The 14,252-nt window shown below is 50.0% G+C and overlaps 1 pseudogene; it reads left to right on the forward strand.

Annotated features, from left to right (window-relative positions):
- The first annotated feature begins 3,190 nt into the window (after positions 1–3,190).
- On the forward strand, positions 3,191–6,210 carry LOC133774282 (large ribosomal subunit protein uL30-like; annotated as a pseudogene).
- The last annotated feature ends 8,042 nt before the right edge of the window (positions 6,211–14,252 follow it).

Consider the following 14,252-nt stretch of genomic DNA (forward strand, 5'->3'; position numbering starts at 1 on the left):
AAACTTCGGGATGGCAGGTGTCGCTGGATGGGTTCCCTGGGAACGAAGCTCTGAGCTGGAAAGTTGTGCGAGGAAGGCTTGCTGGGGACATTCTCAGGAAGGCCAGTCACAGGGAGTGGGGGGTCGGACTGCAATGTTCGGGCAGTGGGCGGGGGGGGGGGGGAGAAGGGGGAGCTCAGGTGGTCCCAGGGGAGTTCTGAGGCTGGGGCAGTGCTTGAGTGAAGAGCTGTTGACACAAAGGATGCTGGGTCTTTATCGTGTCGCACCAACAGTCATCGCAGGCAGGCTTCCCCAGAAAGGGGCATTTCTTTTGGTAAGTCAGCTTCCTTTGGCCAACAGCAGTTCCCGGCAGGGTCATTGGCCAGCAGCCCTCCCGGCAGCTGGGGAATGGAAACGGCAGCTTGGGCCTGAATGGGGATCTGGGACCCCCTGGATTTGGCTCTTGCTGCATCCCCAGTTCCCAGAACAGGGCCAGGATCACTGGGTGGTGGGTAGATGAATAACTGAATGAATGAATGATTTGCAGAAAGGTAGGCGTGCACAAACAGGATGCAGCCCCTCTTCTCAGTTGAAAAGATGGTCAAACTAGGAAGCGGGCTGGCGGGATTGCCAACACCGACGAGGCAGGCCAGCATGGTGAAAAGCTGACCGTGATCCGCGGCGGGAACTGAAGCTCAGGGCTGCCGGAGGGGCGTGGCAAGGCTGGGAGTGGCGCCGCATAGGTGTATGTCCCAGGGAGTTTCCAAGTCTCTCACGGGGCTCCTGTGTGCCCCTGTAGGACCAGGCTGTGCTGTGGCAGGCCCGAGTGGGACTGGGGTTAAAGAGCTCACGCTCCTAACAGCAGGAGCACCTGGCTCCTCTGATGGGGAACTCCGAGCAAGCCTTTTCTCCTAGCGGTCGGCTCAGTGCGGGCCAGGGGATTCTGAAAGACGGCCTGGCTGTCAATCAGCAAGTCCCGTGAAGGCGCACTCTAGGGGCTCAGTGGAAGAGGCTGCTCACAACAGCACGGCTTCGCGGTCGGCAGGAATGCCGTGGCGAGTGGCCCCGGAGATCCAGGGGTTAGGCGCCGGGGCTGGGAATGGAAAGGAGCCCAAGGAGCAGGAGCTGGGAAGGCCCCAGTCCCGTGCAGGAGCTGTGCAAACACATTTCTAGATAGCAGCCATGTGGAGCGGGGCCTTGCACTTAATGACTGCCCGCTGACCTTGGTTCTGGGTCTAGTTCCACCACTCACTGGCTGGGTGACCTTGAGGACATCTGTGCCTCTCAGGGCCTGGCTCATCTCCCCTGCAACATGCTGGATTGCAACCCAAATGGGATGTTTGGGAATGAATGACCTGTGAGACCCTGACTTCAGAAGGCATTTGGAGAGATGACTAACAGTGTGAAAAGGAGAGAAATGCAGACAGCATGTTGGGCAGAAAGAACGCTCCGGCCTGCTGGGCTGATGCGAGCCCCTGGGATGGGCCGGGCTAGCGAAGGGAAGTGCAGGATTTCTGCAGAGCTGGCCCCACGCCCCGGGGGAGGAGCAGCAGGAAACTGCTTTGTCCACTCCTCCAGGCCAGAGGCCTCTTCCAGATCTTCCCAGGAGCCGGAGGCCAGGCTGAAGAAGAAGAGGACAATCCTAGCTGATGCCTGCTGCCACATTGTGGGGCTGGCCCTCTCCTGACACCTAGTCCGGGTGGGAGGGCCATGCGCTTCAGCTGTTGGCCTGCTCACTTCCCCGGGGGGTGCTGGACGAGGCGCACAGAGCCACAGACTTCCGCTCCCAAGGGATGAGAGCCCACATGCTAGCCTTCCCAACCCTTGATGGGAGGCTTATGTCAAACCAGCACACAGGGGCTCCCCCCAGCCACTTCCTCCTTTGTTCCTTTACCTCTTCCCTTGTGTGTGAGTCCACCTGGACTGTTGGGACACAGTCAAAGCAAGGCCACAGACACACGTGTGGTGCCCACACAGCCAGTCCGGGACAGACAATGCCCACGCCGTGTGCTCACGTCTCCCTCCACGCAGCACGGGCAGTTCGCCCCTTGGCCAGTGTCACTGTGGACAAATACTATTCATTCAGCAAGGAGGCTGTGCGTTTTTAATCCCTGACTCATCAGGAAGAGGAATTTGGCAGAAAGGGGGGGGGGGGGGAAGGGTGAAGAATGAATGGGAATGAAACCGAGAGAGGCAGGAATGTGGTGAGGAGGGTCGGGGTCTGCCCTTCGGAGCGCAGGGGAAGAGGGCAGGGAGGTGCCTGGGAGGAGGTGGCGTGAGGACCCCAGCTCGCCCTTGGGCAGCTGCGGAGGGGAAGGAGACTCTGGGCTTGTGCCCCTTCCTGAACCCTGGGTTCTGAGGTCCAGGCTGTGGACCCCTGCAGAGCGGGGACTGCAGGGGACATCCGCGTTGGCCCCTGTCACCGTGAGTTCAGGGGCTACCGTGGGAGGGGGCACACCCAGTTCTGGTTAAATCCAGGTCCCTCTGTTCAGAGCAGTGGGATCCAGACGCACCTGGCAGCAAAGCCCGAGCGTCGGTCTCCCCACTTCCAGTTCTCCTTGGCCCTCGCGGTCTCCACACTCTGTGTTCAGCAGCCCAGCCCTGGGAACACGCTTCGTAGAGGCTCCTTCTGCTTGGCCCAAGGCCCAGGACCCATGACAAGGGCTGCCCCGGGCCTCCCCCTGCAGTGTCAGCTGAGTCTGGATGAGGAGCGGAGGGATGGTGGCTCGCGTGGGAACACCCCCTTTGCTCTTCCTGCCTACGTGTTTCTCTCACCTGCTTCCTTCCTTCTTCCCTTGCAGCCCTGTCTTCCACATGATGGTACTGTCTCTTCCTCCCCCCTTGAAAAGTCTAGAGGGAGGAAAAGTGGCATTCATTAAGCCCTGACTGCAAGAGGCATTTGATCGCTACAGTATTCTTCAGAGATGCCTTTGCTCCCATTGCATGGATAAGCAAACTGAGGCTCAGGAATTGAGTGCCCAAGGGGAGGTCTTCGCTCACAATCACTCTCTACCGCAGGCCTGTCTGATCCTGGGGCTCACTCTCACGTCCACTTCTGCCCCTCACTGGCTCCACAGCGCTCTTCACATCCGCCTCTGGAACAGCTGATGTGTCAGCCTGAGGTGTGAGCACAGCGTTCTAGAAATTCTCATTGAAGATGCAGAAACAAATGGGGCAAGATGATTTGTAGGGGACTGGAGCCAGGGAGGGTGCCGGAGAGAAGAAGGTTCCTGCTGTACCAGAAACCCTTAAGAAAAAGCGGAGGAATGTCGCAGAGCTAAAGATCAAGTGCCTGAGGAAGAAGTTTGCCCGAAAGATGCTTGGAAAGGCGAGGAGGAAGGTAATGTGTGAAACAGCCAAGCGCTCTCGCAGGGAACACAGGCGGACGCACAGCACTGACACACGGATGGCGAGGCTGGCACGAGGAGCTGGCGACTTCCATGAGCCTGCAGAACCCAAGTTGGCATGCGTCCGCAGGATCAGAGGTATCAGTGGTGTGAACCCCAGAGCCTGAAAAGTGTCGCAGCTTCCTCGCCTTCGCCGGATCTTCAGTGGCGCCCTTGGTAAGCTCAGCAAGGCTTCGGTTAGCATGCTGAGGACTGCGGAACCATATATCGCCCGCGGGCACCCAAATCTGAAGTCAGTAAATGAACTAATTTACAAGTGTGGCTGTGGCAAGTCAATAAGAAGCGAACTGGTTTGACTGATAGCCCTCTGACTGCCCGTTCTCTTGGTAAATCCAGTATCATCTGCATGGAGGATTGGATTCACAAAGTCTATACTGCCGGGAAACGCCTCAAGGAAACAGTCAACTTCCTGTGGCCCTTCAAGTTATCTTCTCCCCGAGGAGGGATGCAGACAAAGATCACCCATTTTGTAGACGGTGGAGATGCAGGCAACAGGGAAGACCGATCGGCAGACCTATTAGAAGGACGAACTAAGGTGTCTCCGGTGGTATTTTTGTAATCTGGTCAGATAATAAATGGTGACTACAGTTAAAGTGAAATAAAAAAAAGATAATTTGTAGGATGGAAATGAGGCACAAGCTCTGATAATCAGACTTGACTTGAAAGATACCATGTCTGTGTGGGGGGGGGAGGGAGGGAGGGAGGGGGGAGGGAGAAAGAGAGAAAGAGAGAAAGAGAGAAAGAGAGAGAGAGAGAGATAAATATCCCACCAATTAACGAAAGCATCATTCTAAGGCCACTGGTCCCGAATGCTGAAGCAAGATGAGAAAACATTGCAGGGTTTTGCAATTCTTACTGTGCTGTTTACCTCTCTGCTGGGTTCGTGTCTTGTGTTCATGAAAAATAAACAGCACAAACGAGGAAGGGTGTGTAAAGCAGAAGTGGTTTATTTAAGATAAACAAAAGTGAAAGAGAAAAAAAATCCACATCGCTAGGAGGGATCCCTAAAGAAAGCACAAAGTGAAAGAAAAAAGCTCCCAGTAGCGCTGAGAGAAGTCCCTCAAAGAGAGAGCCGCTTTGAAGGCTGCCCGCCTAGGGTTTTCCAGGCCGTCATCAGGCCTGTAAAGGGACGTTTTCCTTCAGTTCATTGGCTGAGAGTTCCAATCGAGACTCAGCAGAAAACACGGGAAACTTTCCCCCGAGACGCATAGAATTCTCGCTACCTAGATCAGTTACAACAGCACGGAAAAAGCTTGATGGTAAGATGGGCACCTGACATCAGTGTCCCTCTCAGAAGCTGGTGGCTTGAATTTTCTTATCCCCACGTGGTGGAGAGGAGCCCCCTGGCCCCCGCCTGCCTAGCCAGGCATCTCTCTCTATGGAAAGCAGCGGAGGAGATGGTTTGAATGAGCAGAGACTCTGAAATTGGGGGAACTTGTGACCCAGGGTTAGGAAAATGTTAAATTCATCTCAGCTAAAATGTTATTATAAAGATACAGTGCACACAATTGATGACTTGTGAGGAATGCATACAACAGCAGGTGCCTTACAGACAAACACACAGAAGCAAGGTCATGTGCTGAGCGCTTGATGAACACGCTGTGACCAGAGGCCTGTCTTTCCTCTAGGGGTGGTGGATCCACGCCTATGGTGACGGGTACTGGGAACCGGCTATGTGTGTGTGTGTGCTTGCCATTTGTTGTTTGTCTCTCCCACTGGATGGAACGCCCCGTGCAGCCTGCCACCATGTCTGCTGCATCTGGGCACGTAGCAGGTTCCAATGCATGTTGTTTTGGATAAACAAGAGAACAAAAGGAAGACAAACCATGAAAGTGGGGAGTTTTGAGCAGGAGTGAGTCGTCATCAGTGGAGACAAGGCAGGGGTGCTGGTGAGGTGGGGTGGGGGAAGTGTCCTGTAGGTTGGCAGAAGGCAGGTCAACTGTGGCATGGAGACCACTTTCAACAGAGGATGGAGAAGGGCAGCCAGACCGCAGCAATGGGAGGGTGGGCAACAAGGAAGTTACAATGAATATAGGCTGCATTTAAGAAGTTATTTGTTTTAGGTACTTATTTGTTTAAAAGGCAGAGTAACAGAGAGAAATATTCCATCTAACGGATTCATTTCCAAATGGCTGCAATAGCCAGAGATGGACCAGGAATCAGGAACTCCAGTCTGGTCTCCTGCATGGGTGGCAGGGGCCCAGGTACTTGGGCCATCTTCAAGCTCCTTCCCCAGGCACTTTAACAGGAAGTTGGATCGAAAGTGGAGCAGCTGGGGCTCAGACCAGCCCTCTTCTATAGGATGCTGGCATCATAAGCAGTGGTTTCACCCCGTGACACACCATTGGCCCCATAGGCTGCATTTTCGAGAAGCTTGGGTGAGAAGGGGAGGAGCACCCTCCGGAGGTGAGTGTTTCAGGGCTAGAGAAGCTCCCTCCTCGTTTCAAGCTGGGGGAAAGCAGCCAGGAAGAAAAAAAAAAAGAGGCTTGGAGTACAGCAGAGGTCAGTGGAAAGAAAGGGAAGTGGTTCAAGGCAGAGGTCAGCTCCAGACACCAAGAGAGATCTCAGCTGTACAAACGAGGGAAGAAGACAAAAGGCTGAGTGTGGAGCTGAAAATGTTCACAGCGAAGTGGGCAGGAAGTCGCAGGTGGTCCTTCCTGATGATCTGATGCTCTTGGCGTGCTCGGAGGCCATGTGCGACGCAGGAGAAGGAGTGAGAGCGCACATGGAGGCTGAGCCGGGGCCCGGAGAAGGCGAGGCAGTGGTCATGCTGCAGGACCAAGGGCTGCAGGACAGACTGACCGTGGGAACCACCTTGCTGTGATGGTCCCCGGGGCTGGGTCGAAAGAGCTGACAAGGCAGGTTCCAGTGTGCTGTTCAGCTTGAGGTTTTGCAGGACAGGTTCCATGGAAAGCCTGTGGTGTCAGGGAGCTGTGGGATTTGGGAGAGGAGAACACTTTTGATCAACAGTGCCATTCATACTGGCTCAAGGCAACGATTAGGAAAACATGGAAGATCCAGGATTTGTGGTGTCTGGGAGGTGGGTGAGCAGACCAGGCAGGAGAGGGTGGGAAATGTAGGGGAAGCTCCAGCCAGTGACCACGCCCAGACTGTTGCCATGCGTGTGGGTGGGCCGCTGAAGACTGGTATTGTTACTGATATAAAGGAAACCCAGGGATGGCGAGGCAAAAATAATCCGGTTAGTCCTGTCTAGATTTCTCATTGATGTAGTTAGTCCTGCATGGATCTGGCCCCAATTAATTTTTTCATCAATTAGCTCTTTCATTCAATAAACTTGTCACTGTGGCTTTAGATCCACGGCAGTCGACAAGAAATCAAAATATGAGGCTGTTTTAGTGAGGTGGTTAAACTTCGTGGGTAACCCCTACCTTATACCCTATACAAAAATCAACTCACAATGGATCAAGGATCTAATCCTAAGACACGAAACCATGAAATTACCAGAGGAAAACATTGCCAAAACATTGCAAGACATTGGCATAAGAAAAGTCTTCTTGGAAAAGACCTCAGAAGCACAGTCAATAAAAGCAAAAATATACAAATGGGATTATATCAAGCTGAGAAGCTTCTGCACAGCAAAGGAAACACTCAACAGAATCAACTGACAGAATGGGAGAAAATATTTGCAAACTATACATCTCATAAGGGATTCATTTCCAGAATATATAAGGAATGCAATAAACTCAACAACGAACTATCCAGTTGAGAAATGGGCTGAGGACATGAAGAGGCATTTTTCAAAGGATGAACTACAAATGGCCAACAGACACATGAGAAGATGCTCAGGATCACTAGGCATCAGGGAAATACAAATAAAAATCACAATGAGGTTTCACCTCACCCAAGTTAGGATGGTTCACATACAGAAATTGCAAAACAATAAATGGTAGCAAGGATGTGGGGGAAAAGGTACCTAATCCACTGTTGGTGAGAATGGAAACTGGTACAACCATTATGGAAGGCAGTATGGAGATTCCTCAGAAATCTGAATACAGACCTACCATATGACCCAGCCATCCCACTTCTGGGAATTTACCCAAGGGAAATGAAATCAGCATATGTAAGAGTTATCTGTATCCCCATGTTTGTAGCAGCTCAACTCACAATAGCTAAGATATGGAATCAAGTCAAATTTCTATCAACTAATGACTGGATAAGGAAATACTACTGCACAGCATCCTACTCAGTCATAAAAAAGAATGAAATCCTGTTTTTCCCAGCAAGGTGGATGCAATTGGAGAACATCATGCTTAGTGCAATAAGCCAATCCCCAAGAGACAAATATCGTTTATTTTCTCTGATTCATGGTAACTAATAGAGTACAAAAAGATATAATATACATGAAATTGACGTTTTGAGATTTGATTATTATTTATAGCCCTTGTCTATACTTTGAAGAACAGTGGCAAAGGAAGACCTTTCTCTCTGTCTCTCTCTCTCTCACTATCCACTCTGCCTGTCAAAAAAAAAAAAAAAAAAGAACAGTGGCTTTTCTACTTACTACTTGTTGAATTCTTTACTTAGTGGAGGACTGAGCTTGTTACTATAAAGCAGATTGAAAGTATACTTTTTCAAAAATTAGAAGAATAATTAGGAAGGAAGAAGGATAGTGGGACTAAGGGAGGGAAGGAGAACAGGATGGGAAGTATTATTATGTTCTTAAAATTGTATATATGAAATACATGAAATTCATTCCTTTTATAAAAAATTTTTAAAAATTCATATGTACGATGAAAATATTAAACTCATGAAGTCAGATTGGCTTAAGACAACCTTTCCTTTTTCCTGTCTCACAAAGCCTGGTTGCATTGATTATTTGAAAGCAACTGGAGGGGCCGGCACCATGGCTCACTTGGTTGATCCTCTGCCTGCAGTGCCGGCATCCCACATGGGCTCTAGTCCCGGGTGCTCCTCTTCCAGTCCAGCTCTCTGCTATGGCCCGGGAAGGCAGTGGAGGATGGCCCAAGTGCTTGGGCCCTGCACCCGCATGGGAGACCAGGAGGAGGCACCTGGCTCCTGGCTTCGGATTGGCATAGTTCCAGCCGTAGCGCCCATTTGGGGGGTGAACCAACGGAAGGAAGACCTTTCTCTCACTCTCACTGTCTAACTCTATCTGTCAAATAAATAAATAAATAAACAAGAAAGCAACTGGAGACATGTTTTGCACACGTGGAAGTAAGTGGCATGAAGGGAGAATTTCTGATCTCAGATCACCCGTAGGGATCTTGGTTGTGTCACCAACTAATCTTGTGATGCTGGGGAGGTTCATCACTTGGAGCCTCAGTTCACTTAGCTAAATAAGATGGGGTGAGTTTTGATAGCTAAGGTTTTTCCCGGTCTGGAAGACTGTAATATTTTATGGTTCTCTGGAGAAGTGTGAAGAAGCTCTCTGAAGAAGACCAGAAACAAAGCCTGCAGGGCTCAGGGGCCCCAGAGGCCTGGCCCGGGGTACAGGGTTCAGGAGTAGCTTCTGGCTGGAGCCCTTATTGGTGGCCTCCCTAACACACGACAGGAGTGCACCTCCCTAGCTATCCTCTGGTCTTTGCGGAATCCTTCTTGCAGTCTGAAAAAACCGCCCCATCTGTCTCATGCAGAAAGCAGTCTTTTCTCACCATTTCATTCGTTCTGTGCCTCCATTTCTCTTCTTGTCTGATGGCCTCAGATTCCTAGGAAGACGAGCACAGAAGCTTTCTGCCTCCTGTCCTGTCCCCACGTTTAACTCACTGGGTTCAGGATTTTATCCGTGGCACTCTGCAGCTGTCCACCGAGGATAGCCAGTGACTCCAAATAGTTCATTCCAGTGGCTTTTTTAAATTTTTTATTTTTTTTAGGATGTATTTGAGGGGCCAGCACTGTGGTGTAACAGGTTAAGATTCTGCCTGTGATGCCAGCATCCCATGTGGGTACCAGTTGAAGTGCCAGATTCTCCTCTTCTGATCCAGCTTCCTGCTGACGGCCTGGGAAAGCAGAAGGTGGCCAAGTCCTTGAGCCCCTGCACCCACATGGAGACCCAGAAGCAGCTACCGGCTCCTGGCTTTGGATTGCCCCAGCTCCGGCCATTGTGGCCATTTGGAGAGTGAACCAGCAGATGGAAAAACCTGTGACTCTGCCTCTTTTTTTAAAAGAAGATTTATTTTATTTATTTGAGCGGCAGTGTCACAGTGAGATGGAGAGAGGGAGAGAGAGTCAGTCTTCCATTGGCTGATTCACTCTCCAAATGGCTGTAACAGCTGGGGCCAGGTCAGGGTGAAGCCACAAGCCAGGAACTTCTTCTGCGTCTCCCACATGGGTGCAGGGGCCCAAGCATTAGCAGGGAGCTGGATCCAGTGTGGAGCATCCAAGACTCAAACCGAAATCCATATGGGAAGTCAGTGCTGCAGGCATCAGCTTAGCCCACCATGCCACAGTGCTGGCCCCACCAGTGGCTTCTTTATCTCCTCTCAAGCCTTGTGGCTTCAGGGAGAATGGTGCTACACTGGGAGCCACCCCCTCCTGCGACTCCCACTTAACTTTGCCTCAGAAGCGAGGGTCTCCTACTCACCCCGTATGCCCCTCTCTGGCTCCTAGAGATTGAGTTATCTCCTACTCCAACCTTTGTCCCTTGTCTAGTCTAACTGCCGACTTGCCTGTGGGACTCTGCCAGCACAACGCAATCACTGTGTGCAAAGCAGAATGCCAAAGTCTTCCCGTTGCTCCCACTCTCTTCTGTATTTATATCCACTGAACCATCACACCCTCTGCCTCTCAAGGCTTCCTCTCTTCTTCACAAGTGACAGTGGCCAATCCCGAGACTTGGGAAGCAGGTGTGACCCTTGGACTTGAGTTGATCTGCTTTGGATGCTGACTTAATCGCTGCGTGCTGAGTTCTTTTGCAAAGTTAGTGAACTTTTCTCAGTTCCATCCCTGTATGGGATCGTCAGTATAGAACAGATGATGTGTGTGATGTTCTTAGCTGGGCTTGCACTTACTAAAAGCTCAGTGAGTGATATTTATTATCAAAGATGCTGCCCCCTTGTTTTTCAGATGGGAAAGTGAGGGCCAGGGAGACAAGGTGGTTCAGGAATAGTGGAAGAGTTGCGAGTGGAAAACATTGATTTCCAGGCCTGTGTGCTTTGCTACATCTTTAAGGCAGTTGATACATAAGCTAAGGAACTCATGATTGGAAATAGTAATCAAGCTGTCTTTGGAGAATCTCATTGTTTTGGATCCTAAGTTGCTAGGGGAAGGGACTAAATCTCTTACTTTTCTGTCAACTCTTAAGTATCTATACTCATTGAGACAAAGAAAACTTGGCTAAATGAGAGAAACACTCAATCTCCAAAAGCCATTTAAGTAACAGCTTCAACTTTTCCTTCAGTTATAATCGATCAGTGTGTTGGAGGTACTACTTTCAATGTAGAAGCAGTATGAAAAATACCCCAATGCTGGAGTCACAGATTTCTAAATAAATTTCAAGAGACTCATAATAGCACAAGGCGCTCACCCCGAGAGAAACCTTGAAGGGCATATTGAAACATACACATGGAATGGGACAAATACAAATCCCTAAGTTCTAGTATCTGTATCTGAAAGTCCCCCATGTTTGGGATTAAATTAGTCCTTGCTCCCTGGTGTTGTTTTTCATATTTACTTATCTCGTTAACTTCGTTAAACCCAACAGGAAACAATTTTAGCATCACAGCTAATTTGTTTTGACATGACTCAAGAGAGATTTTTTTTTTTTTAAATTGTGCCTGCTGCTTTCTATCAAACCATCCCCCAGTGGGAGGGGCATCTGTTATTGGAATGTCTTTTCAAAAATAACAGTGGAGCCTGAATGGCTGGGAAGCTTACAATAAAAATCTTCTTTTTGGAGCTGATATTTGTGATGGGATGCTTGGGTTTATTTTGCTTTATTTTTTAAGTGTTTCCAGGCTTTTGAGAAAGTCCTCATGTGTGCTGTGTTTCTCCAGCTGAACATCATTGATACAATCTAGCCTGGGGGCGGGGGGGGGGGGGGGGGACTCTGCACCACAGTGTGTGCTGGATGTTTCTATAAGCCGCAGGGGAGAGGGGCAAGTTGAGTCCCACGACTTGTTAAAGAAACCTCTTTACTTCTACCTGCGGTCAACTTCTGTGGCCTTTGACTTGAACAGACTCAAGCCACTTTGGTCTTTGGCAAATACTCAGTGTTCTTTTGACACCCACTAATAGTATAGTGGCTTCCAGTAGGGGAGGAAGGGTGGGGAGGACCCCATAGTACCTTATTTACAACCTCAGAACTACCAAGTGTGCTTGATTTAAAAGCAAAAGGCTTAGGTCCAGTTTTGGCTGTTGTGTTAATCACTACTTATTCATGAATGTGAAAAACAAATGCAATGATATTTCAAAGGCAGAGTGGCCAGTCTCCCTACTGCAGAGGGTCAGGTTCTTTATGAAGTTAAAAGATGCATGCTGAGTTGGGGCTAAGGCTTGTAATACCTTGCTGGGCGCACCAGATTCTCCATGCCAGGGCTCAGGGCTGGGAGATGCTCTCAGCAATAGAGCTGTCCCTGGGGCCGGGTAGCAAACCCTCCAGGGTAGATTTGGACAGACTACATGAAGCCATAAGCAAGAACCTCTGAAGGTTATTAATTGCTGATTGGGATTCCCAGTGGCGAATTAACCCTCCCTGAAGGGTAGCTTCCTAATTAGGACACTCTGAATGTTAACCAACTGCAGCTAAATTCAAGATTGGGGTTACCTTGTAAAAACAGCCCATCATACTCTGTATCTAGATGCAGCAATGGTTACTCTCCCAATCACTGGAACTAGATGTCTCAGGCACACTCGTCACTGCCAACTGCCTTGCCCGTCAACAGTTCTGACATGTTTGAGTACTCAGCCCTTCAATGTGGCTTCTCCTCTTATCTCCAGAGCCACTGGCCTAGTTTCGTCCTTATCAGGGACTGATATCTTATCAGGGACCTTCTCCTACTCCTCTGGTTCATTCCCGGCTCCAGTTTCCAAAAAACAAGCGTGACCTTGCCATCCCCCTGCACAGAATCCTCTCCCAGCCCTGCATGCAACCCGCTTGGCTAATTTCCAGCCATGTACCCACTTGGCATGCCGCACTCCCGCCTTCTTGAAATGGCCCAGATGTTCTGATTGCTATACTCGGCAGGTGCTCGTGGATGCCGCTCTTTGCACTGCCTGGCAAATGCTGCTCCTTATCGGGTCCTCCTGGCTGTTGCTCCTGCCCATTTGCTTAGGGCTTTGTGCTTTCGCAGTGTTTCTGCGCCCAGGCATTGACAGCCTTAGTAGGAAGTTTGAACTTGACCTGTGTGTGTGTGAGAGGGGCCTGAGGAAAACAGCGTCTGCAGAAGTTCCTCAGTATTTTACACCACCCACCCAGACCCTGATAACTTTGGAGGTGGTCTCAGCCCTTCCCCCAAGGAAAGCTCCCCAGGACAGTCCTCTTGCCTCGCCCTCCCCCAAATCGCTCACCGGCCTGATAACATGGAGCACTAAAACCTTCACAGCCTTCCTCCAAGGCCGGCACCTAGGGGAGATGCCTCTGCCTGGTGCCACATGGGCTCCCCAGCCTGATAGCGCTGAGTAGTGAAACTTGGGGATGAATCTTTCTAACTTACACTCAGCAAACCCTTTGTTCTGGAGGGGGGAGGGGGGGAAGAGGAAGGAGAGGAGGAGGGGAAGGAGGAGAAGGGGGAGGAGGAAGAGAAGGAGGAGGGGTAGGAGGAGAGGGAGGAGAGGGAGGAGAAAGAGAAACGGTGGGCAGGAAGAACTGGACCCCTTTCCCTTAGAAGCCCCAGTCTGAGCACAGACTGCCCGTTCAGCTCTCTGCTCTCCGCTGAGTCGCCCGCCTGGCCTGCCAGGTGTATTCTGCACATTTAACCATGTAACCTTGCTTTCCCCAGTCTGAGGGACTGGGCACTCTCATATTCAGATGCTCTTCCCCAAGAAACCTATCTACTTTGCTTAGCATCACTCTGTCTCAAGCCTAAATTCTTTCTTCACAAAGACAAGAACCTCACAAGACAATCTCCACTAAAAATAGTAGCAAAGGCATTGTGTAAATGAGCATCATTCAGATAAACACAGGATACCCAAATCTGATTTTCAGATAAATCATGAATAATTCTTATTACATGTGGTTCTGGTATAGGCAGGCAGATAGGATTAAATTAATTAGATTCATGAGCTGGAAACCAGGTCCCCTGCTCCTACATGATTTCATCTGTATCCACCCACCTGCCAATCAGATCTCATAACCACGCCCCTTTTGGGAGTAAGAGGCGTGGAGCACCCTGGGACCACCCTATTTGCCTGTGTGCCTCTTAGTGTGCACAGCCATTTGGCCATGTTTCCCCCCATTTGCCTACGCACCATTCTATTTTGCGGTCATTCCTGCCCGCACAGTTTTCTCTGAGCGGCTCCGGCCTGTGAATTCCTGCATGTGGCCCCTGATCTGTTCTCTGCCTGGTATGGAACTCCTGGTTCATCTTTCTGAATCCCTTCTCCCTTAAATAAAGCTCTCATGTTCCTGTGTATTCCTATCACTTCCCCAAATAAATTGTGAACGTTGCCTGTTTTGTATATGCCAAAGTTTAGAATGCCTCTTTAAGCTTGAGACAAGAACCCAAAATAGTGATTTTAAGATATGTCCCTCGATATCAGTTCTTCTGCAAAAATTTGGAATTTGTACTCAATAATTATGTTGTTTATCTGAATTTCAAGTTGGGCCGAACCTCCAGGTTTCTATTCACGGAAGCTGGCCAGCCTCGCTGTGCTGTAATTCAACTGTTTGCCTGTCAATCTGTATCCAAGCAAGCAGCCAGGCTGCAGGCCCAGCACCAAGTTCCTACT

This window comes from Lepus europaeus, chromosome 15 (genome assembly GCF_033115175.1).
Source record: "Lepus europaeus isolate LE1 chromosome 15, mLepTim1.pri, whole genome shotgun sequence".
In the NCBI taxonomy this organism is placed as follows: Eukaryota; Metazoa; Chordata; class Mammalia; order Lagomorpha; family Leporidae; genus Lepus; species Lepus europaeus.